Here is a 19767-nt window from a genome sequence, read left to right on the forward strand (position 1 = left end):
TCATTTCCTTCAAATTGCAAACGTAAAGGAAATGGACAAATGGATTTCGTCCGAGTTACTGATGCTACGAAGGCTTGAGTGAATGAAGACAGCTACCTCTGTGTTTTTAAAGAAATAAGCAAAACCCCTTTTGAAAACACGCCAGGGTTATTCAACTCGACGAGCAGTGGATCTCGTCAGAAGAAGCTGTAACCGTGGTGCTACTTGTTCGTCGTTCGACAACTACTTGAAATTTCAACTCTAAAATACTGAACAGCAATTATTTAGAAAAGTTGCACTAAAAATCGTCAAAAATTTCCACGACGCCCGTGGAAAATTTCAGGATACGTTCCGCTTGAGCGATTGGTTAGAGCGACACCCTCTTTCCGCTAATCTCACGATGGACAGCCTTCCGCGAAACAGTGCTATTGTTTCGACCAGGAAACGTCATCTATCGGCACGCCTTCGACTTCTGTTTCGTATCGCGTCCGATGTTTATTGTTCGCTCGAACGATCACCGCGTTCTCCGGTCGCACCCTCGTAAACAATTGCTCAGGCAGACCCAGTCGTTGAACATGGCCGCTAGCTGAACGTGGGACGCTTTACGCGGAAACACATCTACAGCCAGTTATATTCAACTGGTCGCGACAGAACTATCGTTGCAGAGAAATCGGTATGGATATTCAGTTGAGCAGAGCTCGTAAATATACCAAGTGGCTGACGAAAGTATTCGCTTACATATGCAAACTTGAATGGCCGAAATAATGTACATTAATGTAATTTGCTTAGACAAGCAGATGTCAATAGAAAGACGGAAGTTTTAAGATTATGCCAGTAAAATTTGAAAAGGATTCAACAACGTAAGTAGAAGTTATATTATTAGAAACACGCATTGTAAGTGACTGACAGAAGTATTTAAACGCTACATATATTATTAAATTATTTAACATTAATATTTTGTTGGACCACCTTTAGCAGCGATAGTGCGTCTCAATCGATGTTCCATGCTGTAAACCAATGATTTTGTAAAACTACACTCAACGGAGTTTCATATTTCTATAATTTTATCTTCCAATATTTGCTTTGAGATTATCTGAAATTTATTTAATCTTTTTCCGATTTCAGCCCATAAATTTTCAATCGGATTTATGTCTGAACTTTGCGGTGGAGTAATTAGCATGTGTGATGTGTTATATACGATCCATTTTTTCGCAATTCTAGCAGTATGCTTAGGATCATTATCTTGTTGGAAGTGGAAATCTTCCAATAATCCCAATTTACAGGCACTTGTTTAATGTTATTTTTTAAATATTTAAATACTTATATTTATCAAGTATTCCATCAATAAATATCAAATTTCCGGTGCCACTGGCAGCCATGCACCCCCACACCATAACCGATCCGCCTCCGTGTTTGATGTAAATATCGAATTTTCAATTCCATATTTGGTTTTCTTCACATTTAATTTTGACCATCCGAGCCAAAAATGTTAAACTTTGACCCGTCCGAAAAGATGACTTTGTGCCAAAAAGAATTATTTTTATTAATATAGGTTTTGCAAAAGTCAATCTTTTTCTATGATTTACCGCATTAATATATAGTTTGTTTCGCGGTACTCTCCCTTGGTACTACAGTGTCGCAGACAGATCGTCTTACAAGACCGGCGAGATATAACACAATGTAGTGATAAACGCATAGTTGCCGTCCGGCAGCGAGTTCTAAAAGACATCGATTCGCCTTCGCCCCGTTATTTTACCTATAGAAAAAAGGTGGCATACGTGATCATAAGCGCGAACGGTTGCGAGACCCGAGTGTGGTGGGGGTCGTCTCCAAGAGAAGACAAAGGAAAAAATCGAAGGGCAGTCAGTGTCATACGAGGATTCAAACCGAATGCGTCGAGAGGTTCAGAGAAATAAAATCAAGATCGCTTAGTCAAACGAATACGTGGAGAAATATTATAAAGTCGAGTCGAATTATAATAATACACTAGTTGTATCATCGTTAAATCATTTGCACCGTGTTAATTATAATTTTAAATATTGTTAAACATGGAAGCTTATATTAACCCTGTTAATTCTGTGTTACAATCATTTGAACTACCTCTGTTATCCTAATCGAAACAGGGGAACGACTGATTCGCGACGTCGACTATCAAAATCGTAGCGAGAATTTACGCCTCTCACTGACGCGTTTCCTCACGATCGCGTCTCTCCGCGAACGGCCATAACACTGTTACTGAAACGATATCCTAACCTCAAGTGAACGTACCAATATTTTCATTTAGCAATGATGTTTACATTCGGTGCAAAGGAAGATGAAAAACTATCAACAGCGTTACAGCGTTCGAATACTTTTGTGAGACACTTATCATGAATGTTTCTAATAAATGTATCATAACTCCCGTCTATATTATTTTCAAATTTTACTGATGCAATCTTGACATTTTTTCGTCACTATGGATACCAACCAAATTGTTTTAACAAATTAGTACACCTCATTTTATTTATTGAAATTTGTAAGCGTTTTTAATTCGATAGCTGAGAGATTGTTGATATGTTCACTGAGAAAGTATACTAATATATTCAAAAGTATTCGGACACGTTAACGCGTTTGGTCAAAAGGTTTATATTTTTCTGATACTTTTAAAATTACAATAAAAAAGTGTCTATTGATTTGATCGTTTACTTGTTGCCACAACCGAGATTAAATATTCTACTAGATTCAAATTAAAAGAAAGAGTATGTGTTATTGTTCATTTATCTGTAATCATTAATATCGACTATTTATTTTCTGAATATTCATTGATTGTAAGTGGTTGTTTCACCACATGTCGGTGACATTAAATTAAAGACTTTCATTTGTGCAAGGCTGGTGTGTAAAACTACATACCACTTTGCATAATTACTACATTAAGTTAAATAAGTTACTTAAATAATCGACCAGAAAACACCCCACTAAAGAAATAAAATAGACAAACTCGAACATGGTATCCCGTTGGGGGTAGCCATCCACCTTTTATTTATTTAGCAATAAAACTAAAAAATTTACTGAATGTCCAGCTGGACAAATTCTAAAATACAAATTAAATGATAAAAAAAAATAATCGACCAGATATTTGATTACTCTAAGTATCTTAAACGTCCTCTATAAATCAACAATTTAAAAAACTCTGCTTAGAATTGCGCGAGAAAAATGAGAAAATTCTTTAATAAAAAATCAATCCAATTATTAAATTTTTTTGCATGAACAAGAAGATTACCAAACTATTTCAAATCTTCTCACCATCACTTTAACGCATGATGATAATGAAACACGTTAAAGCAATAAACGCCCTCTTAAAACGTCCGCAAGGTAGCTCGATTTATCGCTTGTTTGCGCGCGAATATTTAAAGCGCTGAGTTTTAATTATCTTGCACGAAAGTGGTCGAAACGTTTTATTCTCTTTCAGGAATTTTTTGCCTATGACAAATACATCCATTTGTCTACCGAAATACCATAATATTACACTTAAAATCCCGTTTTCACGGTGTTTTACTTCAGAAATCTTGTTATTGGACGTGTTAAAACGTAACGCGTTCACAGGAAAAGCTGGTGTGCCGTTGAAGGTTTTAATATCGCGAGCCCCGTGAGCACGTGTCATTTTCAAGTAGAAGTTTCACGCGATCGTGAAACGAAAGTAAATATCGTGCGTATTTATCGTGCGTAAACAGATTGCTATATTGATACTCCCGGTACAGCAATCACGCGCGCGTTCACCAGATTCAAGTGAACGAGGCAGAATGCTCATTGTTGATTTCTTCCAGCGCTTTCTTGCTAAGCTAAGTTCACCTTGTAAAAACCAGAATTGAATGTATTCGCGCTAGTATCTTGATTCGAATTAGTATGTGGATATAAAACAATTTGAGGTGGATAGATCGTGATACTGTGCTGCTTGCTGTATAAGGATTTTTGTCTTCATCCGAGTTGCTTTTTTCTCATTTAGAAATCGTGGAGAAAAAACCGAATTACGAGTGCCGGGATTCGAATCTGATCTGCAACGTTTGCAACCAACGACGCTAACCACTGCTCTACCGTCGTCTAGTAAAGAAGAGAGTCTTTCTATAGCAAGACACGGTACAGAAACTGTTGGAAAGTTTTGCTGTCGAGTGCCGTTGCAAATTCATTATTAAATAAATAAAATTATGATTATCCGTTTGAGTTGCAAGGGTGTTTGAAAAAACAGGGTCGAAAAATGCCAAATCATATTTGTTATTTTTATGAGATACATTTATATTATTATATATGGGTACTATTAGTTTATAAATATTTCTAGTTATTTTCAATAAAAATTATTGACAAGGTAACAATGAAATAGAAAATACAGTCGTTCGTATCGTTCAAATGTACTGGCACTTCTCCACAGAAACTGTAAACAGCGTCATCGTGCTGCTTGCGACTCAAACGGTTAAACAATTCGATCAGAATCCCTCGATCAGGGTCCCTTTGACGCAATCTCGTGCGTCAGACGTGACCACGGAAACGGTTCCCCAAGAAAATGCAGACACAATATTGGGTTGGCAACTAAGAGATTGCGAATTTTGCCATTACCACCTAATGACAAAGTCCGCAATCACTTAGTTGCTAACCTATAATACGTAATATTAGGTTGTCCGAAAAGTTTCTTTCGTTTTATGAGGAAATAATAGAAGCACGACGTTCTTTGTTTTATATTATTTTCTTGAATTACATACGATCGATTTTGTTTTGTTGAGATAAATACTGTGACATTTCACAGACTTGGTTTCACGTCTGTATGAAGGTGCACTGCTGTAAAAACACGTTTGTGGAAGAAGGACACTTTCCGGACAGCCTAATAATAAATTATTACAATGAAGAAGGCATATACGTATTTCTGCGTCAGTAAAAATTAGCGTTAATTCTGTGAAAAACATCTGTGCATATGTGACAATTTTCAAGAGCGAAAGAAAGTCCGGAACCTATCACTCTGACAGCTGAAAATTAATGCAATTCGATCAAGCAGTTTCACCGAAAAAACGTCTTCAATCCTGACTTTTTCAATGCCTATAAATTCTCCAAAGCAGCTCGTTAAATGTTGGAAAAAATCGGTAATTAAAAACAGGTTGGAGGTAACGCTTGAAAACGAGGAAATCTGCGAAAGAAGTTGATTGCGAGGCTGAGGAATCGATGGAATAACGGGACTTGGACTAATTCACGGGGCAGCGTTTTTGATTTCAGCCGTTGAGAAGCCGAAACGAGGAATAAATTACGCCGCGTTTCCAACCATATCTTTCCTCGTCAAATTGCCACGATCATTTCGGATTACGGCGATTAATCGGCGTTCGCGGGCTTGCGGCTTGATGTTCCAGTCGCAGACCGAGCCAGTCGTCGCTGCATGAAAATGCCACCTAACGCCCACGATTAATCACAACTAGTCTAGCGAACCATCTAATTGCTCGCTGTTTCATCTTTCCTTTTTTCTTTGTTTCTGTCGTTCTCTCGTCTCTTTCTGTTCCTTTGCGTTCGATCGTTAGGTACACACAGAGGAAGAGGGTGAAAAAAATTAGTCGAATTCGCTGGACGTGACTGCACCGCGTCGATAAGTCTGCTATTGAAACCGTGTTCATTACTTTTCTAGATAACTCGATCGTACCGGTACTCGTTTCTCCATTCTTGTTTCTCGTTACGAACGTATTGCATCATGAACAGAGCGTTTCATCATCGGATAAGGATTTTCTCGTCGACGATATACGAGCTACGTTCAGCTATAGACGTCGTTTAATTGGTCGAAGAATCGAACTGTCGAATGTCGATACCGAATTTTTCTGAGACAAGCTTGGATGAAACTTAAGATCACTATTATTGATAAGGGAGTACGTTTATTAATTATATAGAATTATAAAACAATTAAGTCGATAATTGATACCGGTGACATGCGTTCAACTTTACCTTTGCATCGTGTCGGAGTTATCTTGTATGAAACGAAACTCCATGTACCATGTGCCGTGTACCATGTACCGTATACCATGTACCGTGTACCATGTACCGTGTACCATGTAGCATGTAGCATGTAGCATGTAGCATGTAGCATGTAGCATGTAGCATGTACCATGTACCATGTACCATGTACCATGCACCATGCACTATGCACTATGCACCATACACCATACACCATACACCATACACCATACACCATACACCATGTATCATGTATCATGTACCATGTACCATGCATCATGTACCATGTACCATGTACAGTGTACCGTGTACCATGCACCGTGCACCATGCACCATGAACCATGTACCATGTACCACGTACCATGTACAGTGTATCGTGTACCATGTACAATGTACACTGTACCATGTAGCGCGTACCATGTAGCATGTAGCATGTACAGTGTACCATGCATCATGTACAATGTACCATGTACCATGTAGCGCGTACCATGTAGCATGTAGCATGTAGCATGTACCATGTATCATGTAGCATGTACAATGTGCTATGTACCATGTACCATGTAGCGCGTACCATGTAGCATGTACCATGTAGCATGTAGCATGTACCATGTACCATATACCATGTACAATATTATATGGGTTGGCAACTAAGTGATTGCGGACTTTGTCATTATATATATTGTCAAAATTCGCAATCATTTAGTTACCGACATATAATACGATTACACTTGAACACACGGATGGTTCGTGCCACCTAAAATGGAAATTACGAAAGTGCTTGTGTATTCAGCGGTCTTAATGAAGTCGTATCAGGTGTTGGCAAATGTACACTCGAAAGATTTCCACGTAAATTCCAGCTGTTTCTATAATTAAATATCAACAAGAGATTAAAGCTGCTGCTACGTGTATGGAGTAATAAAAGCGAAGAGCAATAACTACGCGTTTCGTGGCACAAATTTCCACATAACTAACTTGGGGGCGATGCTTCAACTCATTAACATAGTATTACGTCGGAAATTATTAAGCGAGAGGCTTTCTCGTCATGCGAACACAGGACATTCTGCATATTTAACAGCGTGAGTTCGATCTTGCTTTAATTAGCAATTAACAATTTCGTTAAGCACAGCTGCACTGTTAATCGCAACAGGGCAGCAACATCATTGCGTGTCCCTTAATTGTCGCCATTCATCCTTCGAATGGCGAATTGCCAAGCGACGCTGTTCCAGTAACAACATCTCGCTTGCCGATCTTCCGATCCTTGTTGATGGCTAACCTTATTTTCACAATTACGTTCGTGCAACAACGAGAAAAGTCTAACGAAATCGTACGATTGTACGATGGGAACTTTCGCGAAACGATCGCGCAGATTCGATGGAATCGTCGTGTCGAGGAAATAATTGACGTGGGCTACTAATTAAAAGCTTACTAATTGGAAACTTCGATCAAATATTTGTGATCATCGTCGTCGTGGAACGGAGGCGTCTAATATTGGTTTGGCAACTAAGTGATTGCGGATTTTGTCAATGCTACCTAATGACAAAATCCACAATCACTTAGTTGCCTAGCCAATAAAAACATTTACTTTTCTCAGTTGAATTCGTTTGAATTCGTTTTTTAAACAAATACGTTTTAAATAAAACTCTATAGGAATTCTACAATGGAATTCATTTCGTTTTAACGAACGACCGACCAATCTCAAGAGGATTCGATTATTTTTTCGTTAGCCATTAAACTATACATTGTACTCATTTTCACCGACCAGCTGCTTGCTACTCCATTGCACCGATAAAACAGAAATTTTCTACCGGACAAAAGGCAACAGTAATATTAACAATGGTGTTTAACAATAGCCGCTGCTTGCCGTATTTCCTTAATTTCCTTGTTTTAACGTACGAACGATTCACATCGAACTTCCTCTTAATCGCTTGTTTTGTATTCGTTTGCACGAGTATACACGTCCCCCACGTTAACACTTTACCGACCATTAGCCGATTCATCGGCTTTTTGTCGCCGACGCTTACCGACTAAGAGCCTATTAATCACCTTTCTATCGCTGACAATCTTTCTTATTATTTGAGCAGTAATTTATTATTTAATACTAAGGTACCTTGTTCAGTTGCATCACTTGCGTTGCTTTGTAAGCTGCCGCAGTTTTATACCAATTTGAAAAACTTAGCGTCCGCGATGAACGAAAAGAATGGTATTGGAGAGTCTAAACCGAAACAGAGCTGCCGGTCGGACGTGCGTATGCTGCTGAACCGCTAGCGGTCAGTAAAGTGTTAATTATCGGGTTGGCATCTAGGTGATTGCGGATTTTGTCATCAGGTGGTATTGACAAAATCCGCAATCACTTAATTGCCAACCCAATACATCGCTCATCGTCACACAATAAGATTCTGTTTGGCAACGTGATACTTCTCGCCATATGGCAAATAATGACAAAATCCTTAAGTGGTGTTGACAAAACCCGAAATCACTTAGCTGTTAACCCAATAACTCTAATTCTCTTTATGCAGAATTTTAATGATGCAAATACACGCTTCTAGTAATAGTAGCTAGTAATATGCAGAAACAAAAGCTTCAAGTTCAATTTAATAAAAAACAAGTTACTTCTACGAATTTAGTTATGCCAAGAAGATAAGAAAATAATAGAAAATTTTGAGGTAAATTTAAGAAACAATGTTTCCAATATTATCATTTTTGTATAGCTTTTTAATTCACTGAGTTTAACATTGACACTTCCCAACTTCCCAACTTTTTAATCTCTCTCTCTCTCTCTCTCTCTCTCTTGTTAGAATTGTTAGAATTCCAACGCGAAATATTCGCTTGTTGCTTTCAAATTTTCCATCCAAACTTATACTTTCTATAATATCTCGCATTAATCAAAACCAAATAAAAATCTGATAACACTAAGTCTATGAAAATAAGAGAAACGACGTAATAACTTCCATAAAAATTTTATGTCAACAATTATAGTTACGATAAGCATAAATTCCCTTCCGATTCGTTAGTCTCAATCATTTCCACATGAATGTTATTTATTTATAGTTTGCATAATGTAATTATACATTTCATTAATTATGGCCTACTTTTGCCGTTTTCAAACAACTTGACAAATACTCACCAAATTACAGGTCAATTAAATCGGTATCGTAGCGTACTCACCTGGAACAAAAGAGAAAGACAAATATAAATCACTGGAATAGAAAAGGCTCTCCGAATATCTCAGCTGAGCGAAATTATTATTTCATTTGTACTGTGGCCTCACTCGGCAACAATGTATATCGTCAAAGCGAAGTGGCTAATGAACCATCAATATCCCAACAATCCTTACGCTGAATATTCGAGAAGGTCCGGCACCGTTGCCACGCGCGCCTAACAAACGCGTGGATAGTGGGGATATTGAGGGGCGACAAACAGAAAAGAATCGAATCCGATCGATAGTTAAGTTTGAACCAGGGAGCAATGAAGTCGTGCTGCAACCGCGCAGCGAAATTGACTAATAAAACCGAGAGCGATACGTGATGCGATCAAAAGAAGACACTTGTTAATAAATATATTGTTGACCTAAACACCGAGTGATTATTTAACGCACGACACCCGATATCACCTCAGTACTTTACAATTTGTCCAGCTGGACATTTGGTAAATTGCTAAATAACATGTGGATGGTTACCCCCAGAGGGATACCATCTTTGAGTTTGACTATTTTATTTCATTAGTGAGGTCAGTGGGGTGTTTTCTTTTAGTCTTCTATCTATCAGAGTTTTACTCGCTTCAGCAGCCAGCTGGTTTGGATCTGTTGCCGTTCTTTCCTTGTTTTTCTGTGTACCTGCCGATTTCTTCCTTCACCGTTAGTATTTTTAAGTCTATGCCTATATCCTCGTTTCTGACATACCAGAGGGCGTTTACTATTGTTCTCAGTATCTTCGATTGTAGCGATTCTAGTTTATTTATGTGGCTGCTGTCCCCCATAGTGGCATTCCGTACGTCCAAATTGGTTTTATTATCGTTTTGTATATTTTTAATTTATTTTCTATGCTGAGTTTATAATTTCGACTAGTTAACCAGCACATCTGTCTTCTTTTTATCCGTATTTTGTCTATAATTGATTTAATATGTTGCTTCCGTGTAAGTTGCATGTCTAAGTGGAGTGATAGGTATTTAAGTTGCCTTGTTTGTGTTATGTGCGTGCCATTCAATTGAATATTTGGTGGTTTCCATTTTCTTAGCGTAAATGTAATATGGCTGCATTTACTGGAGTTTGTTTTTATTTGTTTACCTTGTAGCCATTTTTCTATTCTTTTGGTGTGCTCTTGTAGTAATGTGGTGGCTGCTGTTTCTGCGTTAGTGTGCCTGACGTACATCTGTGTCGTTCGCGAATGTCAGTATTTTGCTGTTGGTATGTTGGCTATGTATATCGTGTATAATATTAGTCCTAAGATGCTTCCTTGCGGTACCCCTACCTTGATGTCTTTTACTTCACAATATACATCCTTTATTTTTACTACAAAACTTCTGTTGCTTAGGTATGATTTGAATAAGTGGTGGATTTGTTCAGGGAAGTGTTTTTTGATTGTTTGTAAGATGCTTTCATGGTTTGAGATACCAACAGAGAAAAGATTAATTACAATTCGTATAGGAAACTCGGTTTGAAACTCGCAGGAATTAGGGAGAATGATAAACGATGGATGGAAACGGTGAAACATTGACAATGTGGCTGATCGCTGACTACAATTCCGCTCTCCATAACGTTTATTATTATAAATTCAGTGGCCGCGCATACGACTGATATTTACGACATTCGATAATGCAGTATCACGTTAGTGAAATATCGTATCTGGTTGGCAGATACAGTGGGAAAAAATGGAATGGAACACCGAGGAATCTGCATGTCTCGTGTATCGTGCGAAGAAAAATACTGGAATGTTAAAAATACAAAATTCTTCGCTTCTCTCGTACAACAGTTTATGGATTTAACGACCTCCCTTTATTTATACTTTCGTCTCGATGTTGTTGTTTGTGCAGCTGAAAAACAGAACCTCTTCAACCTCGTGTATTAAAAAGAAGAAAAGAAAAAGTAGATGACAAAAGTCAAATATTGGCAACATGTTTATCTGTTGGCAAGAAAAAACGTTGATGAATGCGCGTTCGTGAAGGAACATTAAACAGCGAATTCCACGTCGTAATTCCAAGATGGACGCGAATAATATCGACTACCTGATCAAAAGAAAAATTGGTTGCACATTAAATCAACGAAAACTATGTTATTTATAAACATAACTGTTACAATAGTTTGCATTAAATCAACGAACACTACATTAGCATTGCGATCTTGATATTTGGTTAATTGTAATAATGGGTCATTAATTAATCTTATTGAGATATGTATAATTTTTGTGCTGGACTAGGTCGAATGCGTAGTGGAGATGTTTGTATGTGGATATCAGTGTGTGGAGATATGTGTGTGCGCGGCGACTGAAAAACAGATGAATGTAAACAGTTCGGTCGGTTAACAGTCTACGAAAGGTCGGGTATGGAAGAAAGTGCTAAGACGCGTGCAAGTGTGTATCGATGAATATTCTAGAAATCGTTTATAAAATAAATATATGTCTACGTTAATAGTAATGCCCAGTGTAAATTTAATGTCTCCATAACAATATTTCGGCCATCGAGATCCACAATTCTCAACAAATCTGATTAATTAAACAATTGGTCATTAACCCGGTCATTAATAATCGTAATAAGAGTCGCTAACAAATTCGAATAAGAGAAAGAGCAGTTTATATTGAATTAAATTTTATATAATGATATTCGATTAGGATCAAAGATCACTGTACGTTCATTGATTTAAGGTTATGTACCATGTCGTTTGAATTTATTTTCTTTCATATTATAAATATTTATCATTTTCTGTAAATTTCTCGATTCCATCGCTAGAACTCGCGATTAACAGACTTCGAATGTTTACACATTTATGGGAAATTGAAATGTGTAGAAAGATACGAAGTAGTCAAAGTAGGATAAAATAGTCGTTACTCTCTCTTTCTAAAGCAGTGTTCGTAAAGATATGAGTTTATTTACCAAATGTTCAGCTGGACAAATTGCAAAGTATAAATTAAATAATAAAAAAAGAATGAGTTTGTCAAAATTTCCGCAATCGAGTGAATTAGAGAAAACAACTAATTAGCTTCGACTAATCGACTTTCCATATATGCTAATTACACGGAAATATCATAAACCGTCGACGATTAAAATAAGTTTCCTTTCTCCTAAAATTGACATATTTTCGAACACGGTTAGAAAAATTAATTACGCAGCGTAAAAGTGCAGATGTGATGCGAGAGCACGTGCTGCGATAAAAAATATAAAATTCAACATCGGCCTTGTTTATTCTGTAATTAAATGTCTTAACAAACGCGATATTTCAAGTTAATTGTAAAAACGCTGCAGCTCCATCGAAACTCTTAATTTGCCTGCGTGCGTTCGCGGTTAACAAACATCGACAAATTACTCAAATAAGGCGGACACAGACACTTTTCAACAGCTCGCTCGAATCAACATACCCGTGGGCAAATATTGCGTTTCGTGCAAACTGCCATGACAAGCTGATTCATAATCGAACCGCGGTGGAGAACCGCAAGTGAATCGAGAGAAAAAAAAAAGCAAAACAAAAATGTCGGAGAAAAAAGATAGGACTCCACTGTTGGCAGTGTTTGCTAATGAAATTTCCGTTGTGAATAAATTTCGTGTAACGAACGAGTCGGAATAGGAACGATACAGTTTGACGGGCTAACAGCGCCACCATTTCGTCTGCGGGCAACGCATTAAAAAATATTCTCTCTGTTCTGGTTGCCCCGTTAAAATAAAGAGCAATATTTCATATAACGGTGGTTTCCTTTCTTTTTTTTTTCCAATGTTCTCGTACATTTCACCCCGTAATTCTTTTTCGAACGTGTAGCTTTAATGGATTTTTTTCCAAGGGCATCCGGTGTTAAATGAATGTCGTTAATGTCTTCCTGCTGCTGCTGGCTTTCCGTGGCATGAACTTGCGGAAATGCTTAATATCGTGTGTTACACGCCATGCTTTACAGATTTGATAAATTGGTAGGTAGCGGAGATGTTACGTTCGTTCTTTCGATGGATGAAATTGTACGTTTTTTGGAATGGGCGAATGAAAGGAAAGAACCTAATGGAGACAGGAAGAAAAAAAGAAATGCAATTTGCTACACGTGTTTATTACAGGCATTTAGCGTGTACTGTTATTAGGTTGTAACACACACTGGCTATAAAAAATATTTGCAAATAGGTTCATCAATAATAAAAAGATGTTTAATCTACACTTCATTTTCGCCATGTCAAATTTCTATATTTACGTTAAAGTAATACTAATTGTTGAGAATTGTGGATCTCGATGGCCGAAATATTGTTATGGAGACATTAAATTTACACTGGGCATTACTATTAACGTAGACATATATTTATTTTATAAACGATTTTTAGAATATTCATCGATACACATTGCACGCGTCTTAGCACTTTCTTCCATAACCGACCTTTTGTAGACTGTTAAGCGACCGAACTGTTTACATTCATCTGTTTCTCAGTCGCCGCGGACACACATATCCCCACACATTGATATCCACATACAAACATCTCCACTACGCATTCGACCTAGTCCAGCACAAAAATTATACGTATCTCAGTACTAATAAATGAAACTTAATTAGTTAGTACGTAAATGTTAGAGAGTAAATATAGCAATATTTTTTCTAGCCACTGTAATACCTGCTTAGATTATATTTGTATTTCATTTATTCTATTACGCTTATTATTATATTATTATATTATACTTCTTATATTTACCAATGGAAATTTATTTTAGTATTCTTGTTACCAAAGATTTTGATACTAAATATTCTTCATTATTGTACTTATTGTTATTATTATAGTTGTTATTACATGGTTTTTATGATCTCAGAACGTGGAGTTCCTTTTGTAAGATAATAATAAATCAATAAATATAAAAATATTCTACTATTATGTATTTTTTAAAAACCAGTCATTTTGGCTGGTTTTGGTAGAAATAGCTACGTCTCAAATGCCAGTAGTTTTAATGTCAATATCTCAGAAAAAAAACTCTGCAAGAAATTCTCAAGCAAGAAGGACCTTATACGACCTTACATGTCTAATACCAAACTTTTATATTCTACTGGCATTACCCGCCACGATAACTATAGTTATAACTAAATCAAGGGGAATTTTCAATGATAAAAGAGCTGCAGGTTGTTCGATCTTTTTAAACATTTCAACCTTTCTATTCTAAAAGAACAAAAGATTCTAAATGGACCATTTCATTTTCTTTGGCGCGCGTATGTATGTGTTGAAAAGGGGTGGAAATCCATCGGGAGAATGTGGCATTTGTTAATGCCGCTAGTCGGTGAAAAGTTGGAAAACGCGAGTTCGTTCTCTCTCGTAATTTATTTATCGGCCGCGTCTGCATCCTGCAAGCTGAAAGCGCTATTCACCGAAGGCCTTGGGGAATTTTTAATGAAAGCGATGGCGGAGTCGTATGACGAGGCACGAACCCGCGCAAGACGCGCTCCCAAGACATGATTGCATAATTATTGAAATACGGGTCATTCGATTCGCGCCTCTATCGCAATCTGGCGAAAATAAACGAAAAATGTGAATACAGGTGATGCTTTTTCTGAAAACAACAGAGACGTGTTGGAATTTCAATGAAATTTTGTATCTCCTTCAGTATCTTTATACGCTTTTATCTATTTATCGTGGAAAGTATGTACTTCTATCGATACGGTTGTGGCAGCACTCGGCAACAATGTACATCGTCGAAGCGAAGTGCCTAATGAGCCATCAACATCCCAACGGTCTTTCCGTCGAATGTTCAAGAAAAAGGCGTGCGTGGCAACGGTGGCGGACGCCACATAAACGCGCGGATAGTGGGGATATTGAAGGGCGACGAAAAGAAAAGAATCGAATCCGATCGATAGTTAGGTTCGAACTAGGAAGCGATAAAGTCGGGTTGTAACCGGGCAGCGAAACCGAGAGCGATACGCGACGCGATCAAAAGAAGACACTTGTTAATAAATATATTGTTGACCTAAACTCCGAATGATTATTTAATGCACTGCACCCAATATCACCTCACAGTGTTATTTGTTTTGTCTTTAACTGCGGCTCAAATAGAATACTATCCTTTCTTTAGGTGCTAAGACATTTCTAATTACACGTGTGTAAATGTAGTGTTTCTCAATTATGGGACGTTGATACGTTGGTTGGCAATTAAGTGATTGCATATTTTAAATAAGAAAGAAAATTCAAAATTTTTGCTTAAAACTATAACATTATTCAATTAGGTATTGTCCGTTTCTGTCGATCACCTTTTGCCATCAGGCAGTGTCATAATTCCATGTTCATAAAACTCCTGATTTTTGTCAGCAAAAAACTGAATTAAATATGATTTTACATCATCAGCGTCATTAAAAATTTTACCATTTAAGGAGTGCAGCATGAAACGAAATAAATGGTAATCTGAAGACACAAGGTCAGGGCTATATGGCGGATGTGACAACACATCCTAACCTAGATCCAATAATTTTTGGCTAGTGAACAAAGATGTCTGGGGCTTTGCATTATCATGCTGGAAAACAACACTCTTACGATTTGTCAATTCTGGTCGCTTTTCTTGAACTGCGTCGCTCAGTTTGGCGAGTCGTTGAACGTACACGTTTGAATTAATCGTTTGGTTTCTTGGTAAAAGTTCAAAGTACAGAAGTCCTTCATAATCCCACCAAACTGACAGCATAATCTTTTTTTGGTGAATTTCAGCTTTTGGTGTCGTCTGGACTGGTTCATCTTGCATCATCCACGATTTTTTCCGATTAACGTTGTTATAAACTGTACACTTTTGGTCGCCAGTAATCAGTCGTTTCAGAAATGGATCAATTTCGTTGCGTTTCAGAAGCGAATTGCAGATGCTAATGCGTTGCATCAAATGAATTTCCTTAAGCTGATGCGGGAGCCATAAATCGAGTTTCTTGACATAGCCAAGCTGTTTTAATTTTTTTTAATGCATGTACGCGATACATTGAGCTTCTCTGCAATCTCACGCGTTGTGCTATGACGATCTGAATCGACAATGGCCTTGATACGGGTCTCATCAACTTCGACTGGACGGCCAGGTCGTTGATCATTTTTCAGTGAAAGATCAGCAAAACGAAATTTGGCAAACCAATTTTGACACTGCCTTTCTTTCAAGGCTTCATTCCCATATACTGCACATGACTTCTTGCGTGCTTGCGATGTGTTCTTATCTTTTTGAAAATAATACAATAAAATGTGTCTGAAATGCGCGTCTTGTTCCTCCAATTTTAAATTTGGATAAAAATGAAGCTAAATAACTAATCCATAGAATTTCTTTACTAAATTAAAGATGGCGGTCCAAACAAGAAGACAATATAGGCTAGGTGCTTCCAACACGTTGACAAAACAAAAGAATGTGCTAAGACCACCCACTCACAAAATCCGCAATCATTTAATTGCCAACCCAATAATAAAATAATAGAATGTAAGTTAAATATCGACGTAAGATTGTCCAATCAAAAGCAGAAGATAACAAATCAAGAATAAAACCTACAGCCGATTGTTGAAAAATTTCAACTAGAGAAATTATATTGAAAGTTAATGAAACTTAATGAACTTAACAAACAAATAAACAAACAAACATAATGAAAAGATTTTATTTTAAACAAGCCAACATCGAACTGTCGCCACTGATCATTGTGATATGCCAAGTTGTACAATGCGACTATTGAAAACGAAAAGATTCTATATGTAAATATTTAAAAGAGACGAAGGAAGGAAGAAAAATGTTGAAATAACGACAGAAAGCCAAGGAAGTCTTTGAGAAAAGCATCGAAACGTCGGTATAGAAATACGTTGACGGTGAAGGCAAGCGAGCAGGATGAAAGAAGTGCAGCTTGCGAGAAGAAAAGTCGCGTAGTGTAGTCCGGAGAGGTTCGGAAAACGCCTGTTCATCTATCCTCTAGTGGTCGGTGGCCGCAAAAGGTTTCTTTTATCAGTAGGCACGAGCGGCAGTCATGACATCAGGGGCACAAGATAGAAAAGTATAGAACCGAGAATGAGACGGAGGAAAAAGAGGAGGCCAACTAAAGAGCCCGTGTTATCAAGTTTTAACGAGGTGTCCAGTGTTCGGATCTTACGAATGCGGGGCTACATCGCAGACACAAAGAGGAGCCGTGCACCTCGCTGAAAGCTCATTTTTCCGTGCCACTGAGGAAAATTGGTAAAGAGAGGCGCAGCAGGAAAGTGCAGGTCCCAAGAAACGAGCGTGTAAATCAATGGCACAGTTCAGTTACCGACTAAATGGGCTAATGAGTAAGCAAATGAACGAGAAAGCCAATATGAAAGTACGTTGAGGGACGCATAAATCGCAGCTGGGAAATTAAATGAATAAATCAACGAATGATTTAAGGTAGTCTTGGCATGTTCGAAGCTTGTAATATCGAGACAGAGTTAGTACAGTTGGCTAGTGAACTGACACGCGAGTAGAAGAATTAATAAATTGACGAATGTTGAACATGTTGAGAAACGAATTTATTTGGCTTAAAAAAAGGTAGCTAGATATTTTATTCTTCCGGAAAGAACGACATACACGCAAGTGAGTGATTAAACAATAAATTCAAACATTGATTGAAAGATACATAATAATCGTGGCGACTTTTACAATTATGTTCCAGCTAAACGCAAATTATATATAACTAAATGTATCATTGGTTTGCAGTAAAATATTAATATTAAATAATTTAATAATATATGTAGCGTTCAAATACTCTTGACAGTCACTTACAACACGTGTTTCTAATAAATGTATCAACTCTTACCTACGTTGCTGAATCCTTTTCAAATTTTACTGACATAACCTCAAAACTTCCATCTTCCTACTGACATCTGCTTGTCTAAACAAATTACTTTAATGTACATCGTTTGTATATGTAAGCGCGCACTTTCGTGAGCCACTGTACGTACAAATACCTTTAAGGAAATCGATTAGTGAATTGAGTATGTGAACGACTTAATAAATGCGTGGATATTATACTCAGTCGATGAATTCTGTCGGCAAATTAATAAATTAAGGAACACGTTGTCGATACTCGGTTATATCGACGAATTAATCTCCGTGAAACGCATCAAGGAATAACAAAGTAATATTTATAAGCGAGAGGAGAAACAGATGTAAAAGAAACGCGAAGGAGGGAAAGATAACGCCGCTGAAACGCCATCATCCATTCTCACTGCTCTTCGACAAATGAAAAGGAACGGAACTGTTGCGGTCGATCGAGAGCGGAACGGTTCGCTTCGATTGGCATCGTTGTTGCAGTAACAAAATAATTGCGGGATTCCGTGAGAGGATGCCGCGCCTTTCGCCTTCTCCAAAACACTTCTGCAAAATGGCAACACTGCTCGTTCCACTCACGGCTGTTGAGTACCGCAGCGCGATTCTGATACAAACGGATAGAAAGATGAAACGAGACACGATGTTTAACTATCGGTTGCACCTGAGGGATTCGATTTTTTACACTTCTTTTTTTCCTATTCTTTCTTTTTCCTTTTTGCACTGTTCCTGCTTCTCTCGGAATTTTCTTCGAATAATTTCCTTCCACTGTCGGACTAATTAGCGTAACGAACGGCCAGATAATCCACGCTTTGTGTGTATTGCGATAATTATAGATCGTAAATTTTGATGTGCACGCCGGATGTCTCGGTAAACAGGTTTGTAAATAACAGTGATAAATAATATCTTTAAAAACGGTGATTCTACGGTTGGAAATGAATGCGAGCAAATAACGTAAATCTTCGTTGTTCTGAATTTAAATTTGTATAAGCTTTTGTTAGCTGCGAGCGCTACGGTTAATAAAGTCGCCTGACGGTCGATAAAAGAATCTTAATGGGCAGATGATGAAGGAATTAAAAAGAATGAATTTCAGTAATTGGAATAATGATGTGTAATATGTAGCTGTATAAATGTATTCTATATGTATGAGATTATAGTTAAAATAACGCAATGAATACAAATGGTTATGTGTAATTCACTTCTTTGTCTGAATAAAAGTCAACGTTAATTATACCAGCAAAATCTGAAGTTTGTTAAAATAACGGTTTTAATGTAAAACAGAATTACAGTATACCGAGTGTCTAAAATGGAAAATAGAAAATTGAAAATACACGTAACATTAGATACGAAGGTAAATGTTAACTAAGACAAATTAACATATCAACTATAAATCAATATCATTCGTTTCACACAAAACGTTGTCTATTTATCGTCTAATTTACCAAATGTCCAGCTGGACAAATCGTAAAGTACAAATTTGAGGTGGAAATAGATGTAAGTGCCCCAAGAAATACTCTTCATGTTCAACAACAAGGTTTATTAAACAATTAACAGTCAACGATCAACAACTAACAATCACGCTTCTCGAATGTATTTGCTTCGCTGTTATGCTAGACCCTTCGCACTTCGTTGTTCGAAACGGAATGAATCTTTTCTCTCTTTTGTCGCCCCTTAATATCACCACTATCCACGCGTTTGTTAGGCGTCTGCCACCGTTGCCATGCACTTAAGCACTTCGCTTCGGCGATATACATTATTGCCAAATGCCGCCACAAATTAAATAATAAAAAAAAATTTATCGTCTATCAAATTATTCCCTTCTTCAATCCTCTGTTTCTTATTAACACTAGAACTACCACACCAGTCAAATTAACTTTAAAATTCCTACTTCGAGT

At 37.4% G+C, this 19767-nt stretch overlaps 1 protein-coding gene across 5 annotated transcripts in view; it reads right to left on the reverse strand.

Annotated features, from left to right (window-relative positions):
* LOC100647243 (tyrosine-protein kinase Btk29A) overlaps positions 1 to 19767 on the reverse strand; it is a 328457-nt gene that overhangs the window by 201720 nt on the left and 106970 nt on the right. The window lies entirely within an intron of this gene.

Source organism: Bombus terrestris, chromosome 18 (genome assembly GCF_910591885.1).
Source record: "Bombus terrestris chromosome 18, iyBomTerr1.2, whole genome shotgun sequence".
Lineage (NCBI taxonomy): Eukaryota > Metazoa > Arthropoda > Insecta > Hymenoptera > Apidae > Bombus > Bombus terrestris.